The sequence below is a fragment of the Plecotus auritus genome (genome assembly GCF_963455305.1).
Source record: "Plecotus auritus genome assembly, chromosome: X".
In the NCBI taxonomy this organism is placed as follows: Eukaryota; Metazoa; Chordata; class Mammalia; order Chiroptera; family Vespertilionidae; genus Plecotus; species Plecotus auritus.
In genome coordinates, this window is record NC_137784.1 from 11,813,784 (window position 1) to 11,834,691 (window position 20,908).

General features: G+C 41.8%; 1 pseudogene across 1 annotated transcript; it reads left to right on the forward strand.

Annotated features, from left to right (window-relative positions):
- The first annotated feature begins 4,225 nt into the window (after positions 1 to 4,225).
- On the forward strand, positions 4,226 to 16,677 carry LOC308239490 (neurofilament light polypeptide-like; annotated as a pseudogene). The gene is made up of 2 exons: positions 4,226 to 4,244; positions 15,497 to 16,677. The product of its transcript is annotated as a neurofilament light polypeptide-like (transcript).
- Positions 16,678 to 20,908: the final 4,231 nt, after the last annotated feature.

The window sequence follows — 20,908 nt, forward strand, 5'->3', positions numbered from 1 at the left end:
GAAAGAACACCAGCAAGTAGAGCAGGAAAACGGCCATAAGAGAAGCACAAGTAAATATGAACATGGGATCAAAGGAGGATGGGGTTTCCCTATCCATCAGTAAAATCTCCCTAAAGGAGGCAGCATTAGAAAGTAATTCCTTCTTACTGCAGCACAGGTCAGCGTAAGAAAGCAGCCAGAGGGGAGGTGGATAGGGAGTCTGGGACCTTGTTTTAGGCAGGGGTCCTCAAACTTTTTAAACAGGGGGCCAGTTCACTGTCCCTCAGACCGTTGGAGGGCTGGACTATAGTTTAAAAAAAAAACAAACTATGAACAAATTCCTATGCGCACTGCGGGCCTGGGACGAGTCAGCTGCTAAGCAGGACAGGCAGCGGCACCAGGCGGGCCGGATAAATGTCCTCGGCGGGCCGCATGTGGCCCACGGGCCATAGTTTGAGGACCCCTGTTAGAGGCATAGTTAAGTCCCCAGGCAGAGCCCTTTCCCTGCACTGCACTGGAACCCAACCTACTCTCACACAGAGCGAACTGAGCTGAGCTCTGGAGGGTGAATTTCCAGGTGGGAAAGTCCGCTATGCATGTCTCACAGCCCTGAATCTTAACCTCTCCCTGCAACTTTTGTCATGTTGATACTTGTTGCTGTCTCTTGCCCAACCCCATCTGTGGGCTGACCCCTCTTTCCCTTTAAAACTCTGGCCAAGCATGAAGAAAAAGCTCTTTCTTGGCTTATTTTGGCAAGTTGGGGCATGCTGTCACTTTCAAGAACTTTGATAAATATTAAGGAAGAATTAAAAGGAAATAGTTATGTTTAAATAACATTTTAGTATGGTGAAAGTCAAATTTCCAAGTACCAGGTTTTCATAAAAGGAACCATATGGTCCACAAAATCTCCTTATCCTTATATGGTAATCCACTATAGACCCAAAGGACTAGTACAATCTTGTATGTACCATCTCTAGCTTCTTTCCCTTATGGCTTTCTCTGAGTTGCAACAAGCAACTGGCTATTAGCTAACTTCTTTCCTCCCTCCCTCACTCCCTTCCTTCTTCCAATACTTCCATCCTTCTTCTACTACCCACCCATTCATCCAACATAAATTTATTGAACACCTACTGAGTGACAGCTGCTATGTTAAAAATTAAGTGAACTATATTTTTGTGTGCTTCTCACCACCAGGAATAACTCTGCTTCTACTCCAGTGTCTTAGATTGGATGATTGTTCCCCATTCTTCATGACTTTTTCTGCCAGTAACCTTACAGTGCCTGCCAGTAGAGTAGAAAAGTATACTTCCCTAACCCCAGTGACTTTGAGTTTGGTCATATGACTTGCTTTGGCCAATGAAAGGTTTCATTTCAGGTTTGATGCCCAGTTGGGGTGCATAATGGAGGCAACAGATGGATTTTCTCTCTCTCTCTCTCTCTCTCTCTCTCTCTCTCTCTCTCTCTCTCTCTATATATATATATATATATATATATATTAAAAAAACATATCCTCTATGGTGAATTGTGCTACTATGAACATAGGGGTGCATATATTCTTTCTAATTGGTGTTTGTAGTTTCTTGGGATATATTCCTAGAAGTGGGATTACTGGGTCAAATGGGAGTTCCATTTTTAGTTTTTTGAGGAAACTCCATACTGTTCTCCACAGTGGCTGCACCAGTCTGCATTCCCACCAGCAGTGCACGAGGGTTCCTTTTTCTCCGCATCCTCCCCAGCACTTGTCATTTGTTGATGATAGCCATTCTGGCAGATGTAAGATGGTACCGCATTGTCATTTTGATTTGCATCTCTTGGATGATTAGTGACTTTGAGCATGTTTTCATATGTCTCTTGGCCTTCCTTCTGTCTTCTTTCAAAAAGTATCTATTTAGGCCCGTTGCCCATTTTTTTGATTGGGTTGTTTATCTTCCTTTTGTTAAGTTGTATGAGTTCCCTGTAAATGTTGGAGATTAAACCCTTATCGGTGATAACATTTGCAAATATGTTCTCCCATGCATGGGCTTTCTTGTTGTTTTGTTGATGGTTACTTTTGCTGTGCAGAAGATTTTTATTTTGATGTAGTCCCATTTGTTTATTTTCTCTTTAGTTTCCATTGCCCTAGGAGTGGTATCGGTGAAGAAAATAGCTAAGATTTGGAAACAGCCTAAGTGCCCATCAGCAGATGAGTGGACTAAAAAAACTGGTACATCTACACAATGGAATACTATGCTGTGGTAAAAAAGAAAAAATTCTTACCATTTGCAACAGCATGGATGGAATTAGAGAGCATTATGCTAAGTGAAATAAGCCAGGCAGAGAAAGATAAATATCACATGATCTCACTCATTTATGGACTATAATGAACAACATAAACTAATGAACAAAAACAGATCCAGAGACAGAGAAACATCAGTCAGACCATCAAACCTCAGAGGGAAAGTAGGGGAGGGTGGGGGTAAGGGGGAGAGATCAACCAAAGGACTTATATGCATGCGTATAAGCCTAACCAATGGACACAGACAACAGAGGGTGAGGGCATGAGTGGGGGGGGGGATGGAGGGGTAATGGGGGAATACAGACACATATGTAACACTTAATCAATAAAGAAATTTAAATATATATATATATATATATATATATATATATATATATCCTCAGGTGATAATAAAAAAAGAAAGACATGAGATGGCTTACTTCCTCTCTCTGCTCTCTGCATTGTGAGGACACAGCAATCAGGTGACCATCTGTAAACCAGGAAGAGGGCTCTCACCAGTACCTGACCATGCTGGCACCCTAATCTTGGACCAGAACTGTGAGAAATACATTTCTGTTGTTTATAAGCCACCCATGCTATTATACTATGTTATAGAAGTCCAACAAGAAACCATCAAAATTGAGGATAACCACCCAGCTGGCATGTCTCAGTGGTGAGGCGTCAACCTATGAACCAGGAGGTCAGCGTTCGATTTCCGGTCAGGACACATGCCTGGGTTGTGGGCTCAGTAGGGGGCGTGCAGGAGGCAGCCGATCAATGATTCTCTCTCATCATTGATATTTCTATCTCTCTCTCCCTCTCTGAAATCAATTTAATTTTTTTAAATAGAGGACAACCATGCTAAAAATAAATAATTAACGTTGTTTCACCTGAGTTGACCCTACTCATTGCATTGAATATTAGAATGTGTTACCCATTGTCTGGAGATTAGACATATTAGTTAGAGAATTTTTCATTGCTGTGGCATTTGTTACAGTGAGACTTGAATTCTTTCTTTTTAAACCAAGCAGTGCCTATATAAATTAGAAGTCCAGTCTTGGACATTACCACAGGATGAATCTTGAGTAGTCAAAGTCAAATAGAACAATTCTTCTTGCTGATAATTAGTTTGGGAACAAACTTGTGATACAAAATTCTGACCAATTAGACATGAGAAGAAGTCTTCTGGGGGTGAGGTGCAAAGTCTTCTGGTAAAGGGTTTTCTTTACTCAAAGAGAGATACATAGGGGAAAATGTGTCTTTCTGTCTCTCTCTCTCTCTCTCTGGCTAGGTTAAGAGGTGATTGTAGGTACTGCTACAGCCATCTTGCAGCCATGAGGGGATAAACATGTGGACCAATGCCAATATGTCAAAGGTGACAGAAGAGAAAGAAAGAAAAAACCTGGGTTCTTGATGATATCAAACTTCTGAATGAACCAACTTCTTTCCTCTAGAACTTCTTCCCTTTGGACTTCTTATATGAGGTAATAAAAGCTCTCACTCACGGTGCAGTAGCATCAGCAGGCCTGGGAGCTTGTTAGAAATGCAAAGTCTCAACCTACTCCAGACTTACTGAATCAGAATCTGCATTTTTAAAAAGAGTCCCCAATGTTTCCTTGCCACATTAAAGTTTGAGAAGTGCTGGTTTAACCTCTTTCTAATTAGATTTTTAGGTAGTTGCAGCTAGAAAGCAAACTGATAATCCTGTCTTATACACTAATAAAAAAAAATCTTGTTTTCTTATCACCACCAAGAAAAGGATGCAAGAAAGGACAAAAGTGTTTTCTACCTATGCAAGTCTTTCAGACCTATTAGAAAAGTTCCCTGGCTCTTTAAACCGCTTTATTTCCAATATTGAGAGGAAACAACTTATCACATAGTAAATGCACTTCTTTGGCTTCAAAGGGTAGTGAAAACAGTTCTTAAACTCAATAAAAATGCAGACTGTATATATACCTCTTGAGTCGACATCTCCACAAAAACAAAGACGACATGGGCAAGACATGGAAAGGTAACAAGGCACCAACAGAAAAAAAAATGTTCTAAACTCAGATTTCCTCATATAAGTAGTTACTCAAGAGTAATTGTGATTCCCAGCCAAATTGCAAGCATGTTAATAACACAAAATGAAATAATTCTGAGTTGTAAGAGAAAACAAGATACTCTCATAGCATTGTTATTCCTGAAAAGACTACTCGAGTTTCTTGAGGTTGCCCAAATCAGACGATTTCGTAAGTTATTCTGTGTTTATACTGCGTTTAAGCAATTGTTAAAATAAAGGCGGCCACTAAGTATGATTGCTTAATGGTCTATTGGTAGACTTTTAACCAAACCCAATTTCAACAAACAAAAATTCTGCAGCTTTTTTTTTAAGGAATCTTTTTTAAAACAATGTTCTGTTTTGATTGCCTTTCAATAACAAGTTATTGGGAAATCGTTTAGGTTGGTGCTTATTATGAAAACACTGCTATTAAGATTATTTCATAGCCTAAATTTCTGAAATCTCATTCATTGTATTTGAGAAGTAAACAGCTGAGCAAAAGTAATGCTGAGGGTTATGGCTGATGTGGTTCAGTGTGTTGGAGCATCATACCATGCACCAAAAGGTTGTTGGTTTGATTCCCTGTCAGGGCACATACCTAGGTTGCAGATTTGATCCCTGATCAGGGCGCATATGGGAGGCAACCAACTGATGCTTCTTTCTCATATCAATGCTTCTGTCTTTCCCCCTCCCCCGGCTACCCTGTTCTCTAAAATCAATAAACATGTCTTTGGGTGAGGATTAAATTTTTTTAATTATGCTGAGAATTTAAAGGTTAAGCCAACTTACTATCCTATATAATAAAAGGGTAATATGCAAATTAACCCTAACAGCAGAATGACCAGGAACAACTGGTGGCTATGATGTGCACTGACCACCAGGGGGCAGATGCTTAATGCAGGAGCTGCCCCTTGGTGGTCAGTGCACTTCCACAGGGAGAGCACCACTCAGCCAGAAGCCAGCTCATGGTTGGCCAGCTCAGTGGCAGTGGCAGGAGCCTCTCCCACCTCCCCCGCCTCAGTGGCAGCACTAAGGATATCTGAGGGAGCAGGCCTAAGCTGTTAGTCGGACATACCCCGAGGGCTCCCAGGCTGCCAGAGGGATGTCTGACTGCCAGCTTAGGCCCAATCCCCCAGGGAGCAGGCCTAAGTTGGCAGGTGGACATCCCCTAAGGGGTCCCAGACTGCGAGAGGGCACAGGCTAGGCTGAGGGAACCTCCCCCCCAAGTACACGAATTTTTGTGCACCGGGCCTCTAGTTTAGTAATAATCTTTAAAAAAATTAAGGCCATGGGTTCACAAATTTCATTGCCATTTCACACTAGAAAAATCACTATATTTCTACTATAGAGTCACTGGGAGAAAAAATGGAGATACACCATTCTACAGTGTTCATAAAAGTAATTAAGAAGTATGATACAAATTCCAAAGAGACTTCCCCACCCTGCCTCCCCTGCCCCCCCCAAAAAAGCCATGTAAAAACCTTGCATTGGTCATTTTGAATATCTATGGAAAATGATAGCCAAAGCTCATAAGAAATAACTCCTAGACTGGATATTTTCACATTTCCCATTAAAGAACGAATACCGACAACCTATTCCCAATAAGTCACTTGGAAGTTTGTGGCTCTATTTGTACATTTGTCTCCATGATCTCTTTCACTCTGGCTGCCTGCTTTGCTTCCCCCTTTAGCATCTCCAATGATGGAAATGTACCAGAGAAAGGAAAGGAAAAAAGTTGAGTGACACATCTTTGAATGGCTTCAAGGGTTGACTGAAAGATTTGTCTCAAGAGGAAGAGGCAAGAAATGAATGGCATTCGTGCCCTGCATGTGGAGCTCACATATCTGTGGCCTCCTGGACTCTGTTAGCATGGGAACCTGCCTCTATTTCATCTGTCAGTTGACTCTCTAATTCTCAGTATTCAGAAAAGATAAGGCTGAATAATTTAATGTGGAATTATCAAATACTTGTACCTACAATATACCTGCCTTAAGGCCCTCTAGACAATGGGGTATATGGGCATACAGGTATATAGGACTTGTTTCCCTATCCTGTCAGTCTTATTCATTTCTGTCTTTTGAGCACCCACAATAGCTAATGGCACATAAAAAGAGCTAAATAAATATTTGTTGAATAAATGAAGAAATTGTGGCTCTAAAGGCTTTCCTCCTGGGGTTTACAATAGCAAACATATCCCCCCTAGGACAACTTGGCATTGACTTTTTTTACTTTATCACATGAGAGCTCAGTATAATCCTTCACTTAGGGAAATGGGGTCTAAGCTCTCTCTACATCAAGCATGTCAAACTCGTGGCCCATGGGCCGCATGTGGCCCACAATGAATATTTTTGTGGTCCAGCCAATATAATGGTATGTAAGAAAAGTTTTAATAAAAATTTCATAACATAATGTTTATAATGTCCTGTTATACATAATTATTAATAACTAACTACAATGTTTGCTAATGACTGATTACTATAATCATGTTGCATTCATTACCCCTACATGCCTTACGCGCAGGCACACCATTTCTCTCCACTAATACTAGCAGCCGACTGCCACGTCAGTAGTCTTGGACTAACTTGTTTGGTGTGCACAACAGGAAATATTTCTCTTTTGGAGAACAAGAAAAGTAGGTTTATTTGTGTTACACTTATTAATTTGTGCAGTTATTTAGTGTCTGGTAAGTTAATGTTCAAGAAAAAATATTAATTTTTATTAAAATGTTGTATTCTTTTATGATAATGATGACTCATGTATTTCAGCCCTTGGTATTCAGCATGTTTCTATCGCAATAAACCTACATTTCTATGAAAATTGAAGCTTTTGGTTTTTTGCAGCCCACATAAACTTAAACCTTGTTTATTTGGTCCGTGTTAGCCTTTGAGTTTGACATGCTTGCTCTACTGCATCCCACTAGTGAAGCAATTGCAAATTGTACATCCACTACTGTGATACAAAAGCATCCCCACAAAGGGTCCTCTATATACTAGAAGATGACTTTGGCCACAGGAAGAGGAGTGTTCTCCCTGGTTCAGTAGGGGGTCCTAGAACTATGTCCTACAGTGATTCAGGATGGCAGGAGTTAGAAGTTTCTGCATCAATAAAGGACTGTTGGTTGAAATATTTATTTGTTCCATGTTTCCTAACACAACAATTTGGTATTATAAATATAGCTCCCTGTCCCTAACTATGAGGGATATTTGTGCTGCTAATTAACCAAAATTAAAAAGGTCCAAAGAGCCTGGAGAGTGGTCAGACAAAGCCTCTGATAGTCTGTGAACTTGAGCTCCTATCTCTCATACTTTCTTCCCCTGGCAGACAGAACCCTTCCTCAACTCACTCCTCTTCCCAAACAAAGCATACTCACACAACTGTTTTCCTTCAAATGCTCAAAATGTAGCCTTTTAAAACTTACTGAGTAACCCAAAGTTCCTTGCAACAACATTATAGGGCCCATTGTATTTTACCAAAAATTTCCTAGTGCAAACAGATGCCTCTGATGTAAGGGTTGGCTCTGCCGGGCTCCAACAGTGGAAAAGAGGAAATAACCATGAAGTTCAGGAACAGAAAGAAGTTTTCTTCAATCAGGAGAAAAAAATATCCCAACACCATTTCAATTTAAACAAAGCCATGGAACAAAACATGGACTGCAAATGTTGTCTCTTAAAGTCTTTATCTAAAGTTTGTATTAACATTCTCAGTGGGTGTTGCTTTAGTGATCAACTCAAACCCAAAGAATTAAGCTCCAAAGTGTTAAGCTGGCTAAAGTCATTAAAACAAGTAATGGTGAGGTGTTTGAGGTTTTTATTTTTGTTTTGATCTTCACATCTCAAAGTGCAAAGATTGAAAGTCCAAACCGTGCAAATGAGTTTTATAAATATAGACAAGACTGATGCATCCTCCTCCTTTTCAGAGACTATGTTGCTAAGTCACAGTATGTTGATGAGCTCTGGTGCAGAATACATTTTAGTAAGAAGACAAATTGCACATTTGTTTTGGGAAATTATTCTGAGATACTTATCTATGGTTCTGAGCTGGGTGTTCTGTTTGTTTTTTCAGGTCTTTTGCAAAATGGTAGATACTTTAAAACTCTTTTAAGATACTGACATTTTAATTTGTATGCTTCCCTTGTTGAATATACTGGGGCACTGAACAAAAATAGTAGAGAGGAAAGCAGCAGTGAATAAACAGATTCAATACATGGTTTTTTAAAGAAACGGGAAATTAAACACACGCACACAAGTCAATAGAACCTTTATCTGTGGTTAATGTTTGTTTCCATCCACTTCCAAATAATAATCTTTTGGCCTGTTTTTACATCATGCTTAGTCATCTAATACTAGAGGCCCAGTGCACGAAATTCGTGCATGGGGGGGTGTCCCTCAGCCCAGCCTGCACCCTCCAATCTGGGACCCCTCGAGGGATGTCCAACTGCCCGTTTAGGCCCGATCCCACTGGGCAGTTGGACATCCCTCTCACAATCCAGGACTGCTGGCTCCCAACTGCTCACCTGCCTGCCTTCCTGATTGCCCCTAACTGCTTCTGCCTGCCAGACTGATCAATCCCTAACCACTCCCCTGCCAGTCTGATTGATGCCTAATTGCTCCCCTGCCAGCCTGGTCACCCCTAACTGCCCTCCCCTGCAGGCCTGGTCACCCCTAACTACCTCTCCTGAAGGCCTGGTCCCCCCCAACTGCTCTCCCTTACAGGCCTGGGTCCCTCCCAACTGCCCTCCCCTGCTGGCCATCTTGTGTCCACATGGGGGCAGGATCTTTGACCACATGGGGGCAGCCATCTTGTGTGTTGGAGTGATGGTCAATCTGTATATTACTCTTTTATTAGATAGTATAGAGGCCTGGTGCATGGGTGGGGGCCAGCTGGTTTGCCCTGAAGGGTGTCCTGGATCAGGGTGGGGCTTCCCTTGGGGCGTGGGGTGGCCTGGGTGAGGGGTCTGTGGTGGTTTGCAGGCCGGCCACGCCCCCCGGCGACCCAAGCTGAGGCCCTGGTATCTGGGATTTATTTATCTTCTATAGTTGAAACTTTGTAGCCTGGAGTGAAGCCAAGCCTTCTGCTCGCTCCGTGTTGGCAGCCATTTCTGTTGGGATTTATTTATCTTCTATAATTGAAACTTTGTAGCCTTAAGCGGAGGCCAAGGCAGGCCAGGGCTGCAGAAGCTTGGCTTCCTCCATCACTGGGGGCAACCCTAGCCCCCTGCTCTCTCCAGCTCTGTGGCTGCCGCCATTTTTGTTGGGATTTATTTATCTTCTATATTTGAAACTTTGTAGCCTGGAGTGGAGGCCTGGCTGGCCAGGGTGTGCAGAAAGCTTGGCTTCTTCCATTGCTGGGGAAACCCAAGCCTCCCTCCTGCTCTCTCCATGGCCGAAGCCATCTTGGTTGGGTTGATTTGCATACTCACTCCTGATTGGCTGGTGGGTGTGGCTGGTGGGTGTAATGGGAGTGATGGTTAATTTGCATATTACTCTTTTATTAGATAGGATTATTATTTTAATCCATTCTTTCATGTGTTAAAAAAAACTAATATTCTTTTTTCCCTTTTTAAAAAATATTTTAATTGATTTCAGAGAAGAAGGGAGAGGGAGAGAGAGAAACATCAATGATGAGAGAGAATCATTGATTAGCTGCCCCTTGCATGCCCCCTACTGGGGATCAAGCCCACAACCCGGGCAAGTTCTCTTGACCGGAATTGAACCTGGCACCCTTCAGTCTGCAGGCCAACGCTCTAGTATCTACTGAGCCAAACCAGCCAGGGCAAGACTAATATTCTTGCATGAGAATATTGTTTTATTTATCTTCTCTTTATGTTTGAATTTCATGAAATCCCTGGATAACACTACCCAATCTGGGGGAACTGAAGGCAGAACTAGATCTATATAAAAGTGTTTTACGCTGGTTCCATGTTTAATTAGAAATTAGTTAAGACTATTCTGAAGGGGGAAAAAATCTTACAGCTTCTATTGAACATATTATTTTTATATTTTTCATCTGTAAATACTGTAAGTATTTCTGTGTTTCCTTTTCACACTTTATTTTAGGTTTTAGATGGTAAAGTCTGTATGTTAGCCATTAATGGAAAGTCTAAGTCCCCAATTTCCAAGGAGCACCTAAAAGTTGAACCATAAAAAATACAAAAGCATCAATCATGAAATGTCCAGAATGGTCAAATCCAGAGAGACAAAAGAACTAGTGGTTGCGCAGACCATGGGATAAGGGGTAGTGGGGCGGGGGATGGGGAGTGGCCTCTAATGACTGCATAGTGAAGGGGTTCTAAATGAGCCTCCCACAATGTGCCACTTTGGAGGTAATAGAGCCCCTGCAGGCTTGAGAAAAATTTTTACAATTCCCCTTTTATGAATTTTCTAAATTCATAAAAGAATTTAGAAAGAGGGCCTGGCCCAAAAGAGAACTATTACTACAGATAATTGTTAATCTGAAGGACCTATCTGTATGGCAGGACAAGCATCTAATTACCAAACATCTGTTCTTCTTATTTGTGAATTGCTCTCCTCTCCTTTGAAGCTGCAAGTCCCTATCCCATTCCTTAGCTCAGGATCGCAAATAAGCTTCAACTGCTTGACTTGTCCTTGAGTCTCATTGTCTTTATGGGGCTCCCATATGTAAGTAACTAAATATGTTTTTCTCCTATTAATCCATTTCATGTCAATTTAATTAATAGACCAAAAGAACCTAGAAGGGTAAAAGAAAAAAATTTTCTTTCCTACAGTAGTTTTTTCTGGAAGGGATAAAAATGTTCTAAAATTAGATTGTGGTGATGGTGCACTATTCTGTGAATATACTAAAAAAACCCAAAACATTGAATTGTACACTTTAAGTGGGTGATTTTATGTTATGTAAATTTTATCTCCATAAATCTGTTTGTTTGTTTTTATTGTGTGTGTTTTTGGTTGTTGTTGTTGTTCCTTACCCAAGGATATTTTTCCATTGATTTTTAGAGAGAGTGGAAGGGAGAGGGAGAGACAGAGAGAAACATTGATGTGAGAGAGACACATTGATTCGTTGCCTTCTGCATGCACCCTGACCAGAGCTGGGGACCCTTTAGTCCGTGGGCTGCTGCTCTATTCACTGAGCCAAACTGGCTAGGGCTTGTTTGTTTTTAAAGTATGAACCATGACAGGCTTAAAGCAAAGCTTTGAGCAGTGCCAGACACACACACACACACACACACACACACACACACACACTTTACTTCTTCCTCCTTACCAACTCCAGCCCCAGACCCACAAAAGCAGGACAGATGCAGGCATCCACTAGGCTGGACTAAATGGAAAGAACAGGCTCTCTTCAGCAAGAGAGCCTGGATGTTTTTTAGAAGGAAATTTGGATCATTATTGTTTCCATTTGTAAGAAAATCATTGTTTTCCTGAGTCACCACACACATTTCTTAAACACTGAAAGCAAAAGTCTATGAGTCCCCTTAGACACAAGTGATAGACAAGTCTCACCCCATACAACCTTGTTCATACCTCTGCTTGAGCAAGTGACAGCACATCATTTATCTTCAGGGATGGACAATAGAGGTTTTCAAAATGTTTCATGAGAAAAACTAGTGTGTGAGTAGGGAGGAATTCTACAAAGACTCCATAGAATTTTCTGGGTATGAAATGCAGAAAGTCAAGAAGGAATAAAGGGAATTCTCAACATTTGATCTGCATACAACTGATCAGAGTTAAAGGAAGGTACAATGGCCATGTTCCCGACCCCCACCTTCTTTGCCCCCTTCAGGATCCTAATTCTGGAAATGAGGAAGGTTAGTTGGCCTTTGGGGTACAGGAGTGTGTTTTTGTATGTGGAGGGGGGTAGTTAAAATGGTGTGTTTGTGAATACATGTTAGTTCTGCATTTAATACTTTTGTCATAGCCTGCCTCAGGGAGGGAATGAAAATCATAAACTACTCAAAATATTCAAGGGTAAGATAATTTTTTAAAACTATTTCCTTGAATATTAATAAGGAGTTAGTATTAAATATTTTTAAGAAGTGATAATGGTATCATGATCATATATTTTTAAGAGTCCTTTCTGAGATATATACTGGAATATTTATGCAGCAATATTATGTTGAAGATTTCCTTCAAAAAATTTGGGCGAAGAGTAATTAGGTGGGAGTAGAGAATGAAAAAGATTGGCCAAGAATCCTTAGTTGTTGAAGTCAATGCAATGAGTGAAGGGGTTCATTATACTATTCTATCAACTTTTATAAATGGTTGATGTTTTCCATGATAAAAATTTCAAACATTTTTGGAAAATATTTTCACAAACATTCAGAACGAAAGTCAGGGCCCAAAGCCAAAAATCCTAAAAAATAAATAAATTAAATAAATAAATAAAAAACAAGGGCGGGGGAAACATTTAATAGAAATGAAACACTTGCCAAAATAATATTCTAGCATAACAATAAAAGAACTATTGGCAAATATAAATGAAAATGTTACTCTGTAATCAAGTTCAAGTGGATGACAGTATTCCAGCAGTGTCTACTTCTGTCACCCATTTCAGAAGGGAGTTGACCCAAATAGGAAGTTGCCCAGCTGAAGCTAATTGGAAGTAGCAGGCTGACTGGGGGTGGTTCAGAGAGCACTGGCCTGGTGGCCTCTTGGACTAAACACGCTGCCAATCTGAGAGGAGTTTCCCAGCTGAGAGCAGGAAGAAGGGATTTAAGAAAAGAATGGAAAAACAACCTTTCCCTAGCCTGAAAATTATTCTTTTTTTTTAAAGAAAGGAGACAAGAATTAAAATTAGGTTCTTAACTATCTCAACAATATAAATGTCCCCTCTCATAAACTTTTTATTTCTTAACTTCACATTCATGCAGTTTGACCTATCTATAGTATGGCACACATTGCAATTTCAACTCACTAGCATGAAACTGAAATTTTCTATTAACTGGAATTTTCCCCCTATGTTCATAGCAGCACAATTTACAATAGCTAAGATTTGGAAACATCCAGCAGATGAATGGATTAAAAAACTGTGGTACATCTACACAAGGGAATACTACACTGCTGTAAAAAAGAAGGATCTCCTACCATTTGCAACAGCATGGATGGACCTGGAGAGAATTATGCTAAGTGAAATACATCAGTCAGAGAAAGATAAATATCACATGATCTCACTCATTTGTGGATTATAGTGAACAACATAAACTGATAAACAAAAACAGATCCAGAGACTGAGAAGCATTGATCAGATGCTCAAACCTCAGAGGGAAGGTAGGGGAGGGTGGGGGTAAGGGGGAAGAGATCAACCAAAAGACTTGTATGCATGCATATAAGCCTAACCAATGGACACAGACACCAGAGGGTGAGGGCATGAGAGGGGGGGGCAATGGGGGGATAAGAACACATATGTAATACCTTAATTTTAAAAAGTTAAAAAATAAAATAAAAAACTTAGACTACTAATCAAAAGAAGTAAGGGAGAATTTGTTCTTTTTCTCAAATAAATTTTATACATTTATACACCTAATTTACATCCATAGTTATGGTATTGTATTTGTAACTACATATATTCTAGATCAGGGGTCTCTTTCTGTACAGAGTCAGACAGTAATATTTTAGTGTCTGCAGGCCCAATGATCTCAGCCACAGCTATTCAACTCTGCCATTGTAGCAGCCATGGACTATATGTGAACAAATCGGTGTGGCTGGGTTGCAATAAAACTTTAGTATTTACAAAACCAAGTGGCAGGCCAAATTTGGCCTGCATGTCATTTTTGCCAACTCTATCAATTTGACCTGCGACCATTTTTGCCAACTTTATCAATTAAGGGCCTGTATTAGTTTCTTATTGCTGCTGTAACAAATTACCACAAACAATGACTTAAAACAATATGAATTTATTATCTTACATTTCTGGAGGTCAAAAGTCTGAAACGGGTCTTACCAGACTAAAATCAAGGTGGTGGGAGGGCTGCGTTCTTTCTGGAGGCTCCAGGGGAGAGTCCCTTTCCTTGCCTTTTGGAAAACAAAACAAAACAAAACAAAAACTCAGGCTGCCAGCTTTCCTTGGCTCATGGCCTCTTCCTTCGTCTTCAAAACTAGCAATAACCAACAGTCGTTCTCACATCATATCACTTTGAACTTCTGACTCTCTCTCTCTCTTTCACATTTAAGGATACTTGTGATTATATTAGGCCCAGCTGGATAATCCAGGATAATATCCCAATTTTAAGGTCACCTGATTAGCCACCTTAATTCTATCTCAATCTTAATTTCCCTTTGCCATATAATGTAATGTATTCAGAGGTTTCAGGAATTAAAACATGGACATCTTTGGGGGAGCCACTATTTTGTCTATCACAGGACCTAATGGGAAATAACCCATTCACTAATCACACTCTGGTTAGGTTTTTGCTTATTCTTGGCAACTGCCTCATGTCATTGGCAAGGATGAGGGTATATCAGTAATGGAAGAATAATATGGTTCTAAAAGCAGGACAATTAGTTCACTGTGATACAGAGGACTATGTGTGCATCGGTGTGTATCAGGGCACCAGGAAGAAGCATGGGTATTGTACATCTACTAGTATCTACACTAATAAAAGAGAAAAATGCTAATTGACTGTACTTCTGCTACGCCCACAGCCAATAAGGAGTTATATGCATATTAATCCAACAAAGATGGTGGGTAAATTTGCATATGCAGGAGGGGCGGGCTGCACCTGACACCGCGGGGTCAAGGCCACGATTGGTAACCAGGCAGGTGAGGGGGGGCGGGGCGGAGACAGCGCGTGACACCACCTGCGGGGTCCAGGCTGCGATTGGTAACCAGGTAGGCCGGGTGAGCAGCACCTGATGCCGCTCGCGGGTTCGTGGGCTGCACCTGACCCCACCCGCAGGGTCCAGGCTGCGATTGGTAACTGGGCAGGCTGGGCTGGCAGCGCCTGATGCTGCCCGTGGGGTCCAAGCCGCCATCGGGGTCCGGGAAGGCGGGGGGTAGGGGGGCGCCCAGCACCTGACACCAACCCGCGGGGTCCAGGCTGCGATTGGTAACCAGGCAGGCCGGGCGGGCAGCGCCTGACGCCGCCCGCAGGGTCCAGGTTGCTATCGGGGACCCGGGCAGGGGGGTATGGCCATTGTCTCTGGGATCACTGTCTGCCACCAGGCCGCCTGTGGACACCAGTGGAGCAGGCCAAGGTTGAACATTTTAATGAAAATGGGATGCCTGTGCCCCTGCCCCCTGAGCCCCGTCCCTGGCGAGGAGAGGGCAGTGGGCAGTTAGCAGGCACCAGGGCTTGGAAGGCACTGGGAGCAACCTGCAGGCATGCTACCAGGAAGAGGTGCTGAACCATGATGATGCAGAGGGCTGGCTGATGGAGGCGCACAAAGGTGCAGATGAGGCGGCTCTCGCTGGAGCTGAGCTCGAAAAGCACATCGACAGCCTGATGGACTAAATCGCCTTTCTGAAGAAGGTGCACAAAGAGGAGATCGCTGAGCTGCAGGCGCAGATCCAGTACGCTCAGATCTCCGTGGAGATGGACATGTTCTCCAAGTCCGACCTCTCTGCCGCGCTCAAGGACATCTGCGCCCAGTACGAGAAGCTGGCTGCCAAGAACATGCAGAATGCTGAAGAATGGTACAAGAGCTGCTTCACCATGCTGACCGAGAGCACTGCCAAGAACACCTACAGGGTGCACGCCGCCAAGGACGAGGTGTCTGAAAGCCGCCGCCTGCTCAAGGCCAAGACCCTAGAGATCAAAGCAAGCCGGGGCATGAACGAAGCTCTGGGAAAGCAGCTGCGAGAGCTGGAGGATAAGCAGAACGCAGACGTTAGTGCTATGCAGGACACAATCAACAAATTAGAAAATGAGTTGGGAACTACAAAGAGTGAAATGGCATGATATTTAAAAGAATACCAGGACCTCCTCAATGTGAAGATGGCTTTGGACATTGACATTGCAGCTTACAGGAAACTCGTGGAAGGTGAGGAGACCCAGTTCAGTTTCACCAGCGTGGGAAGCATAGCCAGCGGCTACTCCCAGAGTTCCCAGATCTTTGGTCCATCTGCCTACAGTGGTTACAGACTAGCTCCTACTTGATGTCCACTCGCTCCTTCCCTTCTTAATACACCAGCCACATCCAGGAGGAGCAGATCGAGGTGGAGGAGACCGTTGAGGCTGCTAAAGCCGAGGAAGCTAAGAATGAACCCCCCCTCTGAAGGAGAATCTGAAGAGGAGGAGAAGGAGAAGGAAGTGGCTGATGAAGAGGAAGGAGAGGAAGAGGAAGAAGGTGCCAAGGAAGAATTTGAGGATGCAAAGGAGGAAGAAGAAGGAGGTGAAGGTGAAGGAGAAGATGCCCAAGAAGCTGAGGATGAGAAGAAAGATGAAGGTGCTGGGGAGGAGCAAGAAACCAAGAAGAAAGATTGAGCCCCCCTTTCCTTAATTATTTCAGGAATAATCCTCCTGAAACCAGGTCAACCCCATCACCAACCAAGCAGTTCAGTTCCCGATACTATATGAATTAAGAAGTCAATATATATAACATTCTGAGGTGACTCAGGTTGGACATTAAATGTTGTGCTATGACTTTTCTCCTTATGCAAAGTATCTGTTTGCTTGCAGAGTGGCTTCCTGGCTTGCTGCCAGCCTGTGCATGGTCCATGCTTATGAGTTCAGGATCTATGACAATGTGAATAATTCAGATGTTTACAATAAAAACACATGAATACATGAATTCACTGATGTTAATGTTAAACATCATGGAAAAAATAGTCCTTTGAATCTTTGGTGGTTAGATATTAAAGACCTCAAATCATGTGCAATAAACAGTAAATAAAGTTACACTGAATGACAAAAAAAAAATACATTAGGGGCCAGGAAATGTTCAAAGAACTGGGGAACCATTCCCAAATCAGGAAGGGAAGTCACAGGGTGTATATTATTGCTATGAATACAGTATTTCCTACTACTTACAACATATACAATGTAATGTATTAGATGCCTTCCTATCGCATGAAGTATGTATTCTCATAGAGTAATACATTTGTTATAGTTATGGCAGTCTGTCATATCCTATCTATATTAATAAAAGGGTAAAATGCTAATTAGACCATGAGACCTTCCAGACGTCCTTCCAGACAAAGCCATGGTGGCAGGACCGAGGCAGAGGTGATTAGGGGTGATCAGGCCAGGAGTGGAGGGCAGTTGGGGGTGATCAGGCTGGCAGGGGACCAGTTGGGGGTGAGCAGGCCGGCAGGGGGTGCAGTTGGGGGCAAGCAGGCCAGCAGGCAGAGTGGTTAGGGGTGATCAAGCAGGCAGGCAGGTGAGAGGTTAGGAGACAGCAGTCCCGGATTGCGAGGGGGTTGTCTGACTACCAGTTTAGGCCCAATCCCACAGGGGTCCCAGATTGGAGAGGATGCAGGCCAGGCTGAGGGACACCTCCACCCCATGAATGAATTTCGTGCACCGGGCCACTAGTCTACATTAATAAAAGAGAAAGATGCAAATTGACCGTACCTTCATGATGCCCACCAGCCAATCAGGAGTGAGTATGCAAATTAACCCAACAAAGATGGCGGGTTAATTTTCATACACAGGTACCAAGCGGCCGGGGGCGGGGCAGGATGCTTGTGTCGTCGCCATAGCAATGACGCAGGTGTTCCACACCACCCCAGCCACTCTGGGCCTCTGGGCAGCGTGGGAAGGTGGAAAGGCAGATCTGGGCCAGAGTGAAAAGGAAGCTCCGGCCAGAGCAAAGGCGGTGCTGGCAGCCAGGGGAAAGGAGGCCCATTCTTGCACGAATCTTCGTGCATCGAGCCTCTAGTATATATATAAAAGGATAATATGCAAAGTGTCCCCTCGGGAGTTTGACCGGGAGACTGGGAGTTTGATCGCTCACTATGACATGTGCTGACCACCAGGGGGCAGTGTGGAATGAAGGAAGGCCCAGGCTGGCAGCCGGAAGGCCCCTATCAGCCCTGATTGCCAGCCAGGCCTAGGGACCCTACCCATGCACGAATTTCATGCACCGGGCCTCTAGTATCAGATAAGATAATGAATGGGAAGCAACTAGCACAATGCTTACCCTATAACTAACACTATTTCTGCAGAACTATGGGATTCTATTTTGAGTTGAACCACGTCCCTTTGAACACAATAACCATATGGAGAAACTGTGCAATGGACTAATTGCACTGCAAGTCATATTTTGATCCTACTGTGCTATAGCATTGTATTTGAGTCCTAGTTATGAAGTCTAAAGCAGCACTCAAAGGGCCTTAAAACAGCACTATACAAAAGCACCTGATCAATAAATCCTTCTGAGGGTGATAATACCTCAAAATATTTACTCTCAAATTACTCTGGCAGACCATTCACTGGGGAAAATGCTGAGGACTTGCCAAGTATAGCACTCATCATATGTTAAAAATAGATGTCAGAAAGCCATTCAATAAATGCAGCAGCTTTTATAATTTTAAGAAATTGTATTAAATTGCTTTAGCCCAGGTATGGAATAAAGCATGTTAAAATAGAAAAGTAATTATTTTTCTGTCTTTGATAGTCAATCATGTTTTCAATAAGCAAAGTTTCAACTATTTGGTGCATCAGACATGTCCTCTGTCACTAACATATTTGTAAAAATCTTCTTGGCATCTCTTAATTATTGTGTTCTAGCATTTTACCGAACCTGATAAAAATGACAAAATTACTTGCCCAAGGCCACATAAATAAATAAATAAATAAATAAATAAATAGGTAGATGATAGATAGATAGATAGATAGATAGATAGATAAAAGCAAACCAGAGAAAGGAATTCTCAATCTCATTTTGATGCCCCAACCACTAACATACTCATCTGTAGCATTAAATGAAAACAAATAGTTCCCTCATAGAGAACTTCCATAATCTCAGGAGAAATATTGACATATTGCATCTGAATCATTTTTCTGTGGTCTATCTGAATATCAAAATTAAAAGCTCTCCAAGCTGCTTCAGATACACACCTATTTTTTTTTTATCCAGAAGAGCATCCAGAGTGAAGAGAGCATTATCAATTGCATACTAATTTCAACAAATGCAGATGGTTTTCATGGTAGTTCATATGCAAAGGAATCATTTTCTTTAAAGCAAATTATTCTGCTACTTTCTCTTTCCCCATCCCTAGGGCTTCCCGTGTTTTTTGAATTCTCTACTTCAGAGTAAAAACTTAAAGTGAAGCTGATTCATGTGCCCCATGATTAACTGTAACTTCTTTTCCTTCTTTCTTCCTATCCTTTCCACAATGTGAATATTTCCTGTGGCGGCTAGCCAAAATTCCTTAGCCAGCCAAACTAAGCGAAAAATGACCACTGTTTTATTAACTGAAAGGTCTTTGAAAGCAGCTTCAAAATCTCCAATGAACTTGGAGATAGGCTACTGTTTATATTTTTTTAAATCGAATGATAAATGCAATAAAATTAGGAAAGGCTGCAAATGGATCAAGTTGTTGACTATTTCACCTAGCTGTTTAAGTCTGCATCAATGAGTTTGATAATTTGCTTATCAAACTAGATCTATAAAATATAATCAAAGGTTATCATATAGCCAAGGAATATATGTAATTTAACCCAATGCTAAAATTTAAGCCCTTGGAGGAACTGGCCATAGTCATTTAAAAAATGACATTTCAATGCTGTAAATATTAAAGAATTTGTTCCTTTTTCATATTTATCACTATGTTTCATAACAATTTCTTATTTTTGTTTCTTTTAGCTTACACATGTATACAGAATATGCAACTGAAAAAATGGTGTTTTAATGATAATACCCATTGATAGTAAGAACACGAAATGAGCCTCACACACTTCTGATGGGAACTAGGATAGTCTTTTTGCCATTTAGCAATAATGTATCAAAAGTCTTAAAACTATGCATTACCTATAATCCAGAAATTCTATTTCTTGACATTTACTCTAATAAAGCCATCAGCAAAGCACCCAATTCAACTTATCAAAGGCCTTTCTCAAAGACAGTTCCTTCTTTTACAGAAACTTGGGTACCAGCTGGAAAACATAATATTTTTTGCTCATCCCACTGCACATAGACATAATATCCTTTGTGTCTAAATTTAGTAGGAACCCACTAGACTGGCTAAAATGAAAATGACTGACAATGCTAAGTGTTGACAAGGCTATAGAGCAATTGGAACTCATAATCTGCTGGTAGGAGTATAGACTAATAAACCACCTTGGAAAAATGTTTGATAGTTTCAGATAAGGTTTTTTAAAATATATTTTTATTGATTTCAGAGAGGAAAGGCGAGGGAAAGAGAGATAGAGACATCAATTATGAGAGAGAATCATTGATCAGCTGCCTCCTGCACGCCCCCAACTGGGGATCGAGCCTGCAACCCAGGTGTGTACCCTTGACCAGAACCAAACCCAGGACCTTTCAGTCTGCAGGCTGATGCTCTATCCACTGAGCCAAACCAGCTAGGGCTCAGATAAGGTTTTTTAACACACATCTATCTTGTGACTCAGCAGTTCTACTATGAGATATTTATTCAAGAGAAATAAAAACTATGTTCCCAGAAATATTTGTATAAGAATGATCATAGCAGCCTTAATCATAATAGCCCTAAAGTAAAAACAACCAGCCGAAACCGGTTTGGCTCAGTGG